Source organism: Erythrolamprus reginae, chromosome 9 (assembly GCF_031021105.1).
Source record: "Erythrolamprus reginae isolate rEryReg1 chromosome 9, rEryReg1.hap1, whole genome shotgun sequence".
NCBI lineage: Eukaryota > Metazoa > Chordata > Lepidosauria > Squamata > Dipsadidae > Erythrolamprus > Erythrolamprus reginae.
The window spans coordinates 44,668,832-44,684,233 of NC_091958.1; the positions used below are offsets into that span (position 1 = coordinate 44,668,832).

General features: G+C 44.8%; 2 protein-coding genes across 2 annotated transcripts in view; both read right to left on the reverse strand.

Moving 5' to 3' along the window:
• Window positions 1–7,022, reverse strand: part of ABCA3 (ATP binding cassette subfamily A member 3) — a 122,122-nt gene extending 115,100 nt beyond the window's left edge. The window contains exon 1 of the mRNA XM_070761055.1: window positions 6,919–7,022. The gene's annotated coding sequence lies outside the window, so the exon portion shown is untranslated. The remainder of the gene's footprint in view (window positions 1–6,918) is intronic.
• Window positions 7,023–13,474: 6,452 nt separating this feature from the next.
• Window positions 13,475–15,402, reverse strand: part of VRK3 (VRK serine/threonine kinase 3) — a 31,282-nt gene continuing 29,354 nt past the window's right edge. Inside the window, exon 14 of the mRNA XM_070761059.1 lies at window positions 13,475–14,073. The gene's annotated coding sequence lies outside the window, so the exon portion shown is untranslated. The remainder of the gene's footprint in view (window positions 14,074–15,402) is intronic.

Genomic DNA, 15,402 nt, shown 5'->3' on the forward strand with positions numbered 1-15,402 from the left:
AGCTCTTCCGGAAAAAGTCAGAAAACTGGTTTGAATGTTTGGTTACCTTCTAAGTACTGGTTAGCTTTTTTACTTTGGTGACAGAAACATATGATGATAAATCTCAGGAAATCTGACTTCTAACCACTTAAAAGGGATGATATCAGATATAAAAATGACGTTCAGCATAGAAGATATTTTGGAACTAGTGTTACGGACTGCGAGTCTAAATTCCTCTGTCTGTATCATCTACCTATCTGCCTGCCTGCCTGCCTGCCTGCCTGCCTGCCTGATTTAGCTTTACTAGATAAATGGTCAAAGCAATGGAAACTGCAGTTTAATGTTTCCAAATGTACAATAATGCACTTGGGGAAAAGGAATCCACAATCTGAGTATTGCATTGGCAGTTCTGTGTTAGCAAAAACTTCAGAAGAGAAGGATTTAGGGGTAGTGATTTCTGACAGTCTCAAAATGGGTGAGCAGTGTGGTCGGGCAGTAGGAAAAGCAAGTAGGATGCCTGGCTGCATAGCTAGAGGTATAACAAGCAGGAAGAGGGAGATTATGATCCTGCTATATAGAGTGCTGGTGAGACCACATTTGGAATACTGTGTTCAGTTCTGGAGACCTCACCTACAAAAAGATATTGACAAAATTGAACGGGTCCAAAGACGGGCTACAAGAATGGTGGAAGGTCTTAAGCGTAAAACGTATCAGGAAAGACTTCATGGACTCAATCTGTATAGTCTGGAGCAGTGTTTTTCAACCAGTGTGCCGCGGCACACTAGTGTGCCGCGAGACATGGTCAGGTGTGCCGCGAAGCTCAGAGAAAGAAAACAAGAGAGAGAGAAAGAAAGAAAGAAAGAGAAAGAGAACAAGAGAGAAAGCAAGCAAGAGAGAGAGCAAGAGAGAGAAAGAAAGAAAGCAAGAGAGAGAGAGAGAAAGAGAGGGAAGGAAGGTGGGAGAGAGAAAGACATAGAGGTAGGTAGGGAGGGAGAGAGAAAGAGCAAAAAAGAGGAAAGAAGGAAGAGAAAAAGAAAGAGGGATGGAGAAAGAGAAAAAAAGAGGAAGGGATAGAAAGAGGGAAAGAGAAATAGAGCAAAAGGGAGGAAGAGAGAGAATCTTTTTGTCCAATATTTTTTTAGCCCCCCCCCCCCCAATGTGCCCCATGGTTTTGTAAATGTAAAAAATGTGCCGCGGCTCAAAAAAGGTTGAAAATCACTGGTCTGGAGGACAGAAGGGAAAGGGGGGACATGATCGAAACATTAAAATATGTTAAAGGGTTAAATAAGGTTCAGGAGGGAAGTGTTTTTAATAGGAAAGTGAACACCAGATCAAGGGGACACAATTTGAAGTTAATTGGGGGAAAGATCAAAGGCAACATGAGAAAATATTATTTTACTGAAAGAGTAGTAGATCCTTGGAACAAACCTCCAGCAGATGTGCTTGGTAAATCCACAGTAACTGAATTTAAACATGCCTGGGATAAACATATATCCATTGTAAGATAAAACACAGGAAATAGTATAAGGGCAGACTAGATGGACCATGAGGTCTTTTTCTGCCGTCAGTCTTCTACCTACCTACCTACCTACCTATCCGACCATCCATCTATCCTGTTTCTCCCAATATAAGACATCCCCGATAATAGGCCCAATCAGGTTTTTGAGTATTTCAGGGTTCAAAAAAAAATATAAGACAGGATCTTATTTTGAAGGAAACACGGTACCTATCAACCTCTCATTATCTACCTGTCATCTATATTTATCTAGGAATCAACCTCGAATCTGTCCATGGATACAAACGGCCCAACTTCTCTTCAATTCTGTTGATCCTTATCTAACTCCAAGGAGGCCTTAACTGTTGAGTACAATCCTATGCATAGGCATAATTAGCAATAAATCAATTTAATTGACCCTTCATGCGTGGGCCTGATTTTACCCAACTTACATTCTGTAGATAGATCAATCAAAATCTGGCTATCTTCCTTCCTTCATCTAGTAGTGGTTTAAGGCACTGGAATAGAAAGCGAAAGACCATGAGTTCAAGTCCTGCTTTAGCTATGAAAGCCAGCTGGGTGGGTCTAGGCCAATCCCTCAAAGGGTTGTTGTAGGGCAGTGAGGGCGAAGCAAGATCTCGCAAGGGGGTGCATGTGTGTATGAGATTTTGGTGATTTTTTTTAGCAAAAGAATAGCTGAAATCTCTCTCGTGCACATCCCTTCACAATATGTCCTACACATTGGGAAGAAGAATCTGAACTCCAAATACGAACTGAATAATCAAATTATCACAGATAATCTCCACTCGGTTAAAGACCTTGGTATACTAATAACAAAAGATTTAAGTGCCAAAGCCCACTGCAACAACATCGCCAAGAAGGCTTCAAGAGTTGTAAACCTAATCCTACGTAGCTTCTGCTCTGGCAATCTCACACTACTTACCAGAGCTTACCAAACTTTTGCCAGACCCATCCTCGAATACAGCTCATCTATTTGGAACCCATATCGCATCTCAGACATTAACACCCTTGAAAATGTCCAAAGATACTTCACCAGAAGAGCCCTTCACTCCTCCACTCGAAATAGAATACCCTACGAGACTAGACTTTCAATCCTAGGCCTAGAAAGTTTAGAACTAAGATGCCTCAAAGAAGATCTAAGTATTGCCCACGAGATCATATGCTGCAACGTCCTGCCTGTTGGCGACTACTTCAGCTTCAACCACAACAACACAAGAGCACACAACAGATTTAAACTTAATATTAACCGCTCCAAACTTGACTGTAAAAAATATGACTTCAGTAACCGAGTTGTTGAAGTGTGGAACTCATCCCCAAACCCCCAACACTTTACCCTTAAATTATCTACGGTTGACCTATCCAGATTCCTAAGAGGTCAGTAAGGGGCGAGTACAAGTGCACTAGAGTGCCTTCCGTCCCCTGTCCTATTGCTCTCCTATATCTCCTATACCTTTCTTCTATTCCTATATCTCTTCTTCTATTCTTTCATTGATATGTTCTATTCCTATATCTTCTTTTCTATTATTTCTTAGATATATTTTACTATGAGTATCTCCTCTATAACCTTCATCATGTATTTTACTTTGTGTATATAGATATGTACCCACTAAACCCCTCATTGTGTATTGGACAAAATAAATAAATAAAAATAAATAAAAAACATTTCACTCCCTGCACATGCACAGAAACCAATGCACGTGCACTCAAGCTAACTGAAGCTGCGCATGTAACGCAACGATCGCTACCGGTGTGGCATCCTTTACCATACTGTAGCAACCCTCTAATGCCTTCCCCCCAAATTATAACATGTGAAGCAAAGATGGAGAGTGTCGGGCCAACCCTAAGTCATGCTTAAAAATAAGAAAAACTATGTGAGATCTTCTTAACCACGTGGTTTGGGGGAGTGCCCTCTGTCAGAAATGGCCTAAATCAGGGGTCGGCAACCTTAAACACTCAAAGAGCCATTTGGATCCAAAAGAAAACCCCGGGAGTCACAAAACCCTTTTGACATCTAAAATGAAGATAGCGCTGCATACAGTGTTTCCTTGACTTTCGCGGGGGATGCATTCCAAGACCGCCCGCGAAAGTCAAATTTCCACGAAGTAGAGATGCGGAAGTAAATACACTATTTTTGGCTATGAACAGTATCACAAGCCTTCCCTTAACCCTTTAAACTCCTAAATTACAATTTCCCATTCCCTTAGCAACCATTTAGATTATTACTCGCCATGTTTATTTATTAAAGTGTATTAAAAAAATATTTATTAAAGGCGGATGAAACTTTGGTGATGACATATGACGTCATCAGGCTGGAAAAAACATGGTATAGGGGAAAAAAACCGCGGAGTATTTTTTAATTAATATTTTTTGAAAAACCGTGGTATAGACTTTTCGCGAAGTTCGGACCTGCGAAAATCGAGGGAACACTGTATATCCTTTTTTAAAATTATTATGCTATGTATTAAAAGAAACTACAGTGTGTTGCATTTATGAAATCAATACAGAGAAAACACATTTTTATTCCTGCATGCAGCAAAAACATTTTGAACTAAAAAAAAGGATGGGCTGAAAAAGCAAAATACATCATGTGCCAGCGGGTGCTGCACATTGGCGGCAGTGAGCCATATTTTGAGCAACGGGGAGACACAGCAAAGGGATGAAAGAGCCACATGCGGCTCCAGAGCTGTGGGTTGCAGACCCCTGGTGTAGGTTGTGCTGCCTGGGCAGGGGGTTGGACTAGATGACCTACAAGGTCCCGTCCAACTCTGCTAATCTGTATCAATCCGTCAAATACACACCAGCCAAATCATGTCTGGGGGAACATGTGGGAAGGCAGCTGAGCTCCTGCCGTTCCACCAAGGCTGCCCTCATTCGACCTTAATTACAGCGCCTCCCATGCCTAAGCCCAAGAGAGATCTGGCTCAAACTCTTAGCAACAGGGAGAAAGCTGCTTTCCAAGCAGGTCAATGCCGGCTGGATTCCCACCTTGTGTTTTCGAAGCCGTTCGCCGTAGCAATCAATGGCGGAAATTACAGTCACTGGACCGTTGGCATCCTGCCGAACCGAGAACTGACCTTCGCAAACCACATCATCGTCTAGGGTCCCACCCAGCCTCTTTGCACAGCGCAAAGAGTGGATAGATGCGGTTTGCCTTTTGCATCGGCTAGTTGTGGCAATAAAAGCAAAAAAACACAAAAAAACACAGTCCGCTGATAAAGCATGATGGATGGTGCCTACCGCTGCCTCTCACTGCAGTTATGTGCCAAGCCAGCTCATCTGCCCATCCAAAGCAATTCTGGCCTTCTCCAGAAATAATAATAATAATAATAATAATAATAATAATAATAATAATAATAATAATAATAAATCTAATAATTTAAAAACATTAAAAAAAAAACCTGTTATTAAAGCAGACATACACACAAACATAACATACATGAATTGTATAGGCCAGGGGCAGATGTCTCAATTCCCTCATTCTGACCGCAGAGGTGGGTTTTAAGGAGTTTATGAAAGGCAAGGAGGGTGGGGGCAGTTCTAATCTCAGGGGGGAGCTGGTTCCAGAGGGTCGGGGCCGCCACAGAGAAGGCTCTTCCCCTGGGACCCGCCAAATGACATTGTTTAGTCGACGAGACCCGGAGAAGGCCAACTCTGTGAGACCTAATCGGTCGCTGGGATTCGTGCGGCAGAAGGCGGTTCCCGAGAGATAATATATAAGCTGAGTGAATGTAATAACTATGATTCATTTTGCTGGTCTTATTTGTATTAGAATGTATGATACCCAAGTTCCACACTGTTCATGCATGGGTATGTGTTAATTTTTTTAAAAAAAAGATAGGGGGGAAAAAAGACAGAGCCGAGAAGGGCCTTAAGATCAAGGTTTCTGCAGAAAACTTATCCAGCCTCGTTGCTTGCAGGCCAATGGCTGCCCCTTTAAGGACAAGACACCCCATAACTGCATACATGCACCAACATGCCTTTCGTCCCCTGTCCTAATGTTTCTCTCTTACTAGTATCATGTATACAAACATAGTTATATTTTTGTATAGAAACAAAGAAACATAGAAGTCTGACGGCAGAAAAAGACCTCATGGTCCTTCTAGTCTGCCCTTATACTATTTCCTGTAGTTTATCTTAGGGTGGATATATGTTTATCCCAGGCATGTTTAAATTCAGTTCCTGTGGATTGACCAACCACGTCTGCTGGAAGTTTGTTCCAAGGATCTACTACTCTTTCAGTGAAATAATATTTTCTCACGTTGCTTTTGATCTTTCCCCCAACTAACCTCGGATTGTGGCCCCTTGTCCTTGTGTTCGCTTTCCTATTAAAACACTTCCCTCCCGAACCTTATTTAACTCTTTAACATAGTTGGTATACCACCAATAAGTACTTGACAAAACAAATAAATAAAATATAAATAAGTGAATAAATAAATAAAGGAAGGAAGGAAGGAAAGAAGGAAGGAAGGAAAGAGAGAGAGAGAGAGAGAGAGAGGGAGAGAGAGAGAAAGAAAGAAAGAAAGAAAGAAAGAAAGAAAGAAAGAAAGAAAGTCAGTCCTGGCACAACACCAGAAGGGGCTATGTTATGTCTCTAAGGCCATCCACCTGCCAATCTTCCTGGCTAGCATAGCTCCCACAGAAGATGGGGGAGCATCGATCCCAGATGCACCAGAGCCGCCTTACCTGCCGATGGAGCTCTTTAGCCAGGGCCCTTCCACCATGCTGCTGCCTTTGTGTTATGAAACCCACAACCCCCCCCTTCTTCCCCCACCCGTCTTGCTCTCCAGACAGGCCAAGGAAACCAGACGCAGACCCTTAAACCTCCCCCCCAACCTCCCCCCCTAAAAGATGCCCAGGCAGGCTGGTTGGTAAAGCAAAAGAAGCTGTTTTTATGGCTAGGGAGGGAAGGAAAAAAGGGAGGGAATGATGTCATTCGCCAGGGTTTGTTGTGTGATTCATACCCTGTTCATAACATTCAGCGCTCCAGCCAGCCAGAGGTGGAGAAGGGGCTCCCGGGAGCCCTGCGGAAAGGAGCTGCCTCCTGCAGCCAGGGAGGAGAAAAGGTGGGTGAAGGGACACACGGGGCAGGCTGGTCCTGAGACAAGACAGAGGGACGCGGAAATTAGGGAGAGGCGAGCTGTCTAGGCAAAGAAGGAAGGGAGGAAGAAAGAGGAAGGCGCAGCCAGAGGTTTCTGGGTCTTTTGAGAAATGGGGAGAGAGGAGACTTTGCAAAGTGAGGGGCACGCGCCTGTGGAGATTGCAAAGACCCGCAGACGGAGAACCAAAATGCCCACATTGGAGGAAGAAGGGAGGGAGGGGCGGCTGGACAAAGCCAGCCAGCTAAGTCCGGATGCATGAGCCAAGGCGCCCCCGCCGGTTGTTGCGAGCTCGCTTTTTCCCCCCCACGGTGGGATTCTTCTTACCTTGGCTCAGCCTCGCCGCGCTCCGGGCTTCCCGGCCGCCGCCGCGTCTCCACTGACGGTTCCTGCGGCTGCCGACTCCTCCGTTGCCATCCCGGCTCTCCGGCACTAGGCGGTGGAGGGAGGGGAGAAGAGAGTGAGGCGGGCACGGAGCGCCGGCCGAGCCCCTCCCCGCTGACGCGCAGGGAACACGCGTGGGTGGGTGGAAGAAAAGGGGGGGGGGGGACACACACACACGAAGAGACGCCTTGTTTTGGAGCCAAGCGTTGCGCCTTGCGCGCGCTCTCTCTCCGCAAAGCGCTCTCTTCTTTTTCTTCCTCCTCCTCCTCCTGGTCCTCCTCCTCCATCCCAGCCGATGGCACGCGGGTGCGCTAATGGCACAACCATCATCCTCTTTGGCGCTGCAGATGTGACGCCGGATGAAAAGCAGATCTGGGGACGGCGTCTCCATCCATCGTGGAAAATCCGCGAGGTGCGCCCAGAAGAGCGCAGGACGCGCCCTGGGGGGACTGAAGATGGGACCCCGCGCAGCATCTTTTCATACCTACCATCCAGGACAGGGGATGGATGACTTCGGGTAGATGGAGGCTACCTTCTCAAGCTAATGACTGGCTTCATCCCGAAAGGTGAGCCTGGCCTGGCCTGAAGCCAGCTGCGTTTCCCCTTCTGACTTAAGGCAAGAATATTTTAAACGCCCCCCTCCCAGAAGTGAGCCACCCCCTTCTGCTGAGTTCCCACTGGCATTGCTGGGGGGGGGGGGAGGCTGTATGATGATGGATGGTGGCTTGTTAACCTTTGAATTTTCTGAATTTTAACTGACTTTTTTTTTAAGTTGGAAATTTTCATTTATTCTTTTAACCTGTATTTTCTTTATTTGTGTTGATTCATGTTTGTAAGCAGCCCAGAGGACCTACGGCAGTGTATTCAATAAATAAGAGCTGTGTTGGCTCTTGATTAGTCTCCAAATGCAATTTAAAGCGTTAGTTATGATCAATAAAGCCCCATGTGGCTTAGGACCAGATAATCTATGGCAGTGTTTCCCAACCTTGGCAACTTGAAGACATTTGGACTTCAACTCCCAGAATTCCCCAGGCAGCAAATGCTGGCTGGGGAATTCTGGGAGTTGAAGTCCAGATATCTCCAAGTTGCCATGGTTGGGAAACACTGATCTATGGGACTGACCGTCTCTTGCCTCATGTATCCCAGCGACTGGTCAGGGCCCACAGTCGGCCTTCTCCAGGTCAGGTCAGCCAAGCAATGGTGGGCCCTAGGGGAAGAGCCTTCTCTGTGGTGGCTCCAGCCCTTTGTAATCAATTTCCCCCCAGAGATCCGCACTGCTCCCATTCTCCTGGCCTTTCGGAAGATACTGAAGACACATCATTGCCGGCAGCCTTGGGGCTATCGAACATAGATATTCTGCTCCAGCCCACGCTATGACTGAGATGTGACTGAATGGTTTTTAAGACATGGTTTTTTGCAATTGCTTAAATTGCATTTTAGTATCTTTAATGGGTTCTGAATTGGTCTAGTATTAACTTCCACTTCTACAGTAGTACCTCTAGATACGAGTTTAATTCGTTCCAGAAGGGAGCTTGTATGTCGAACAACTCGTATCTGGAACAAATGGCTTTAGACTTTGTTTTTCCCCTCCGAGATAACCAGAAGCAAGGATTCTTGCGCCACCTAGTGGACGCTCGGCTCATATCCCGAATTTGAGCTCGGGTCTCGAAAAGAAATTTCTCTCCCCTTGTGGCTCGTATCTTGGAATACTCGCATGTGGAGCAGCTTGTATCTAGAGGTACTACTGTAATATGCTATGTCTATTTATTTATTCTTATGTTGTAAGCTGCCCCGAGTCTCCAGAGGAGGGCGGCCTAGAAATTGAAATAATAAATGAATATAAATTAAATAAATGCATTCATCTGGACAGTGACTGTACATCCAGGAGGCGAGGGAAGATCTCTGATGCATCGAAGTGCATGGCTAAGCGAGGGCTCGGTCACCTGCAACAGCGGGGCAAATGTCAGGCCCTAACAACCAGGTCCGTATGTGTGGAGTTGAAACTAGCTACTTTATTGTTCTCTGCCTATAGTACAGGAATCTCCCCAGATGGACAGCTTTCACCTAGGAGAACACCAGACAAGGCTTTTAAGGAATTCAGGGGTGGGGTCAGACCTAGCCCTCTTGTGTTTATGTAGAGAGTCTAGGCTGATTCCTCCTTTGAGTCCTCCTCCTATCTGGGATGGCTGCTCTCCAAACAGATAACATGGCTGGAAGATCGTTTTCTGAGGAACGTTTATTATAGAAACATAGAAGACTGACGGCAGAAAAAGACCTCATGGTCCATCTAGTCCAGCGTTTCCCAACCGGTGTGCCGTGGCACACTAGTGTGCCGCGAGACATGGCCAGGTGTGCCAAGCTCCAGCTGGGCGGGGCGCTGCAGGTACTTCTGTCCTGGGGCTCCCGCTCGCAGCTGTCCCCCGGCTCCTGCTCGATGCCGCGGTTTTCGGCGCTCTCCTGCTGGGCCCCAAAGAAGGAAGGCAGGAAGAAGGAGAGCTCCATTCTTCGCGCCTTTTTCCCGCCTTCCTTCTTTGGGGCCCAGCAGGAGAGCGCCGAAAACCGCGGCATCGAGCAGGAGCCGGTTGACAGCTGCGAGCGGGAGCCCCAGGACGGAAGTACCAGCAGCACCCCGCCCAGCTGGAGCTTCTCTGGCGTCGACGGCAAGTGTCCTTTGTGGCCCGGCGGGAGGGCACTGGCGATGGGAGTGGGGGGGGGGGTGGCCACAGCGGCCGCAGGCAGTCATGGGGAGATGGCAGTGGCGAGAGGGAGCACTCTCTCTCTCTCAGCTGACTGCAAGCGGGAGCCCTGACGGTGGCGGTTGGACGTGCTGCTGGTGCTGCGGGCCTGGCATATATGGTGTCCAGCAGCACGTCCAGCTGCCTCCGTCAGGGCTCCCGCTTGCAGTCAGCTGAGAGAGAGAGAGAGAGACATATAAGAGAGGCAGAGAGAGAGAGAAAGAGAGACATAGCAAGAGAGGCAGAGAAAGAGAGACAGAGCAAGAAAGAGAGGCAGAGAAAGAGAGAGAGAAAGAGAGACATAGCAAGAGAGGCAGAGAGAGAGAAAAAGAAAGAGAGACATAGCAAGAGAAAAAGAGAGACATAGCAAGAGAAAAAGAGAGACTTAGCAAGAGAGGCACAGAGAGAGAGAGAAAGAAAGAGAGACATAGCAAGAGAGACAGAGAGAAAGAGAAAGAAAGAGACATAGCAAGAGAGGCAAAGAGAAAGAGACACATAGCAAGACAGTGAAAGAGAGAGAGAGAGAGCAAGAGAGAGAGAAAAAAGCAAGAAAGAGATAGCAAGAGAGACAGAGAGAGAGAGCAAGGGAGAGAGAAAGACATAGAGGAAGGGAAGGAGGGAGAGAGAAAGAGCAAAAAAGAGAAGAAAGAAAGAGGGATGGAGAGAGAGAAAGAAGGGAAGGAAGGAAAAGAGAGAAAGAGGGAGAAATAGAGTGAAAGGGAGGAAGAGAGGGTTTTTTTGTCCAAACTTTTCTTTAGCCTGCCCCCCCCCACCCCCACCCCTTTCAGTGTTCCCCAGGATTTTGAAAATATGAATAATGTGCCGCGGCTCAAAAAAGGTTGGGAAACACTGATCTAGTCTACCCTTATACTATTTCCTGTATTTTATCTTACAATGGATATGTTTATCCCAGGCATGTTTAAATTCAGTTACTCTGGATTTACCAACCACGTCTGCTGGAAGTTTGTTCCAAGGATCTACTACTCTTTCAGTAAAATAATATTTTCTCTTGTTGCCTTTGATCTTTCCCCCAACTAACTTCAGATTGTGTTCCCGTGTTCTTGTGTTCATTATCCAAACCTTCTTGCTTCCTTGGGGACATCAAGATAACCGCGGGTCCGTCTTTGGATGGGCTTGGCCGTTGAGTCACCTGAACAGGTTTGTGTTCCGATTTGTGTCTCCCTACAGGCCACCAAAGGGACGCGGTGGCTCAATGGCTAAGACGTTGAGCTTGTCGATCAGAAAGGTTGGCTGTTTGGCAGTAGAGTGTTCCCTCAATTTTCGTGGGTTTGAACTTCGCGAAGTCTATACCACGGTTTTTCAAAAATATTAATTAAAAAATACTTCGTGGGGTTTTTCCCTATACGTTTTTTCTATACCACGTTTTTCCCCGCCCGATGACGTCATATGTCATCACCAAACTTTCATCTGCCTTTAATAAATATTTTTTTAATAAACTTTAATAAATAAACATGGTAAGTAATGATCTAAATGGTTGCTAAGGGAATGGGAAATTGCACTTTAGGGGTTTAAAGTGTTAAGGGAAGACTTGTGATACTGTTCATAGCCAAAAATAGTGTATTTACTTCCGCATCTCTACTTCGCGGAAATTCGACTTTCGCGGGCGGTCTCGGAACGCATCCCCCGCGAAAATCGAGGGAACATTGTATAGTATTCTTTGCGGTCATATGGTTGGGCAAGCCCAGACACAAAACCACACATGGATGTTCAGTTCACATCATGCTGCTGGCATAAATTAGCATGGGTTTTTGCTTAGGCCTTGCAATCACGGAGGTTCTCGGTAGGCCTGGAAATTTCAAGCCTGGAGCAAGATTATTCCAGTGAAGGCAAGCTGTTCCACTGGTTAATTATCCTCACTGTCAGGACATTTGTCCTTAGTTCCACATTGGTTCTCTCCTTGATTAGTTTCTATCCATTGCTTCTTGCCCTGCCTTCATGTGCTTTGAAGAATAGGTTGCCCTTTGTGGCGGGACTCAGGGGAAGAGCCTTCTCTGTGGCGGCCCCGGCCCTCTGGAACCAACTCCCCCCAGAGATTAGAACTGCCCCCACCCTCCTTGCCTTTCGTAAACAACTTAAAACCCACCTCTGCCGCCAGGCATGGGGGAATTGAGATCCTCTTTCCCCCTAGGCCTTTACAGTTCTATGCATGGTATGTATGTATGTATGTTTGGTTTTTATATTAATAGATTTTTAATCATTTCTAATACCAAATTACTATTGTACACTGTTTTATTGTCGCTGTTAGCCGCCCCGAGTCTCCGGAGAGGGGCGGCATACAAATCCAATAAATAAATAAATAAATATTAAATAAACCCTGAGATATCGGAAGACTGCTATCATGTCACCCTCGGTTCTTCTTTTCATTAAACTAGACTTACCCAATTCCTGCAGCCGTTCTATGTTTTAGCCTCCAGTCCTTATTCATCTTTGTTGTTCTACTCTGCACACTTTGTAGCATCTCGACATCTTTTTTGATATCATGATGACCAAAACTGAATTCAGTATTCCAAGTGTGGCCTTATCAAAAGGGTATTAACACTTCACGTAATCTTGATTCTATCCCTCTGTTAATGCAGTCTAGAACTGTGTTGGCTTTTTTGGCAGCTGTTGCACACGGCTGGCTCATAATTAAACGGTTGTCCACTAGGACTCCAAGGTCCTTCTCACAGTTACTAATATTGAGCAAGCTGTCGCACATGGCAGGCTCATAGTTAAGCGATTGTCCACTAGAATTCCAAGATCCCTCTTGCAGTTATTGCTACTGAGCTCACAGTTATTATAAATATGCTGCATTGGCTAGAGCAATGTTTCCCAACCTTGGCAACATGAAGATATCTGGACTTCAACTCCCAGAATTCCCCAGCCAGTATTCGCTGGCTGGGGAATTCTGGGAGTTGAAGTCCAAATATCTTCAAGTTGCCAAGGTTGGGAAACACTGGGCTAGAGGTGCAAGACTTCTTTATGGTGCTCCAAAACTGCAATTTCTTCATTTCCCCCATCAACCGGGCCCAATTTCAATTCCACTTGAAAGTTGCTCCTGCGTTAATGATTAATACATGGATTTTTACCTGATCCAAAATGTGGGCTTATGTTAATAGCGTCTTTTTTTTTTTGAACGTCATCTGACATTTAAATCAGATTCTCGGCACCATAATAAATAGAACTGTTGGTGAGAATCCATTCTAATATAAATTATCTCAGGGACCGCCTTCTGCTGCACCAATCCCAGCCACCAGTTAGGTCCCACAGAGTGGGTCTTCTCCGGGTCCCGTTAACTAAACAATGTCGTTTAGTGGGACCCAGGGGAAGAGCCTTCTCTGTGGCGGCCCCGGCCCTCTGGAACCAACTCCCCCCGGAGATTAGAATTGCCCCCACCCTCCTTGCCTTTCGTAAGCTTCTTAAAACCCACCTCTGCCGCCAGGCATGGGGGAACTGAGATACTCTTTCCCCCTAGGCCTTTACAATTTTATGCATGGTATGTATGTATGTTTGGTTTTATAATAAGAGTTTTTAACTGTTTTAATATTGGATTGTTATATGCTGTTTTTATTACTGTTGTTAGCCGCCCCGAGTCTATGGAGAGAGGCGGCATACAAATCCAATAAATAAATAACAAATAATAAATAAAAATAATGTATAATGATTATGGACCAAAGCAGGGGAAAATGTAGCCATCTTCCCTCCAAAAGGAGCTCAATGTTGCTGGATTTTCTGCCATGCAAAGATCACACAAAACAAACTCGGACCGTACCACACAACTTTTTACTACAAAATCAACAAAGCACACTTTTAAAAGATTAAAAACTTTTTCTAAGTCCTTCTGCCTGATAAAACATCTTTAAGCTAGCGGTAAAATAATAAAATACTTATGCAGTAGAATAAAATGAATTTTTAAGACACCAAAATCAAGATTAAGAACAATTTTTAAGACACTAAAAACAAAATTAAAATATTTGCAAACCTTCTCCCCTCCTTTTTAAAAAAAAAAAAGTTCAGGGCTTGGTTTGAATATTTGGGCAGCTAATAAAGGCCCTTTATAAATTATGTGCAAGTAATCATTTATCAAAGAAAGATTTGCTAGAATGCATTAAATTAAATTATGTCCCTGGATAAATCCTTCGCTTGCAATAAATCACAGCAAAAACCTAACAGGCATTTCCACGAAAACCACTTTTCCTGTTAAAAACCAGAGATAAAAGGCAAACACCCACAATCCATTTTGCCAACTGTTCCAATGCGAAAATATTCCAGTGATTTTGACTCAAGTGCATTTTTCAAGACCTGTAAATCCAGATGATTCATACTTGTTCTTCATTTCTCTTCATATTCAGCTTTCTGAAAACTTTAAAGGGAAGGGGAGGGGGGAGAGAAACACACACCCAAAAACAAGTTTGTCAGGGTAAAAGGAGAAGCTAAATGATGACAAATTTCTCTCTGCTACTGAAAACAACATTTAATGAAAGGATAAGCCAGTACAGTACTGCTTAACTCTATTAGGACAACTGTTTGTTTGGCAATATATTGGCTGGTGTTGCAGACTGCCACAAGAGGGAGCTACAGTTTATAATTTATTTCTCTGAGTCACCCTCTTTGTCTAAGCCAGTGTTTCCCAACCTTGGCAAATTGAAGATATTTGGACTTCAACTCCCAGAATTCCCCAGCCAACATTCGCTGGCTGGGGAATTCTGGGAGTTGAAGTCCAAATATCTTCAGGTTGCCAAGGTTGGGAAACACTGGTCTAAGCTACCCACTATTAAAGGCTACTCACTGTTACCTTAGCTCTGCAATCTCTCTGTATTGTAGTCATGTATATATAGGTAAAATGTGTTTAGGTTTGATTGTTTGCTGGTTATGAAAAAGACAACTCGTAAGAAAGACTATGTACTTGGTAATATTTGGATTGTCATTCTGACTTATTATGTGAATGACTTTAGACTGTTTATAGGAATGTTATTTCTCAAAGTAAACTTTAATTCAAGATAGTATATTTGTGTGTGGCTGAGTAGTTATTCACAACTCATCTCAATCTAAACGTTTCTGTGTGTGCACAACCTTGTTAAACAAGGATTACGGTACTCTGCTCATACATTAACTAATACAAAACTGTAATCTCAGGGACCGCCTTCTGCCGCACGAATCCCAGCGACCAGTTAGGTCCCACAGAGTGGGTCTTCTCCGGGTCCCGTCAACCAAACAATGTCGCTTGGCGGGACCCAGAGGAAGAGCCTTCTGTGGCGGCCCCAACCCTCTGGAACCAACTCCCCCCAGAGATTAAAATTGCCCCCACCCTCCTTGCCTTTTGTAAGCTGCTTAAAACCCACCTCTGCCGCCAGGCATGGGGGAACTAAGATACACTTTCCCCCTAGGCCTTCATAATTTTATGCATGGTATGTTTGTATGTATGATTGGTTTTTATATAATGGGTTTTTAACTGTTTTTTTTAGTATTGGATTTTGTTGTACTGTTTTACTGCTGTTGTTAGCCGCCCCGAGTCTGCGGAGAGGGGCAGCATACAAATCCAATAAATAATAATAATAATAATAATAATAATAATAATAATAATAATAGTAATAATCGCAGCTGGGCTAACCGGGACCCATTTTGATGCAGAAAGGCATCCTAGCACAAGGCAAAACATTGTTCCCCAGATAGGACAAGGTCTCAGGATAAG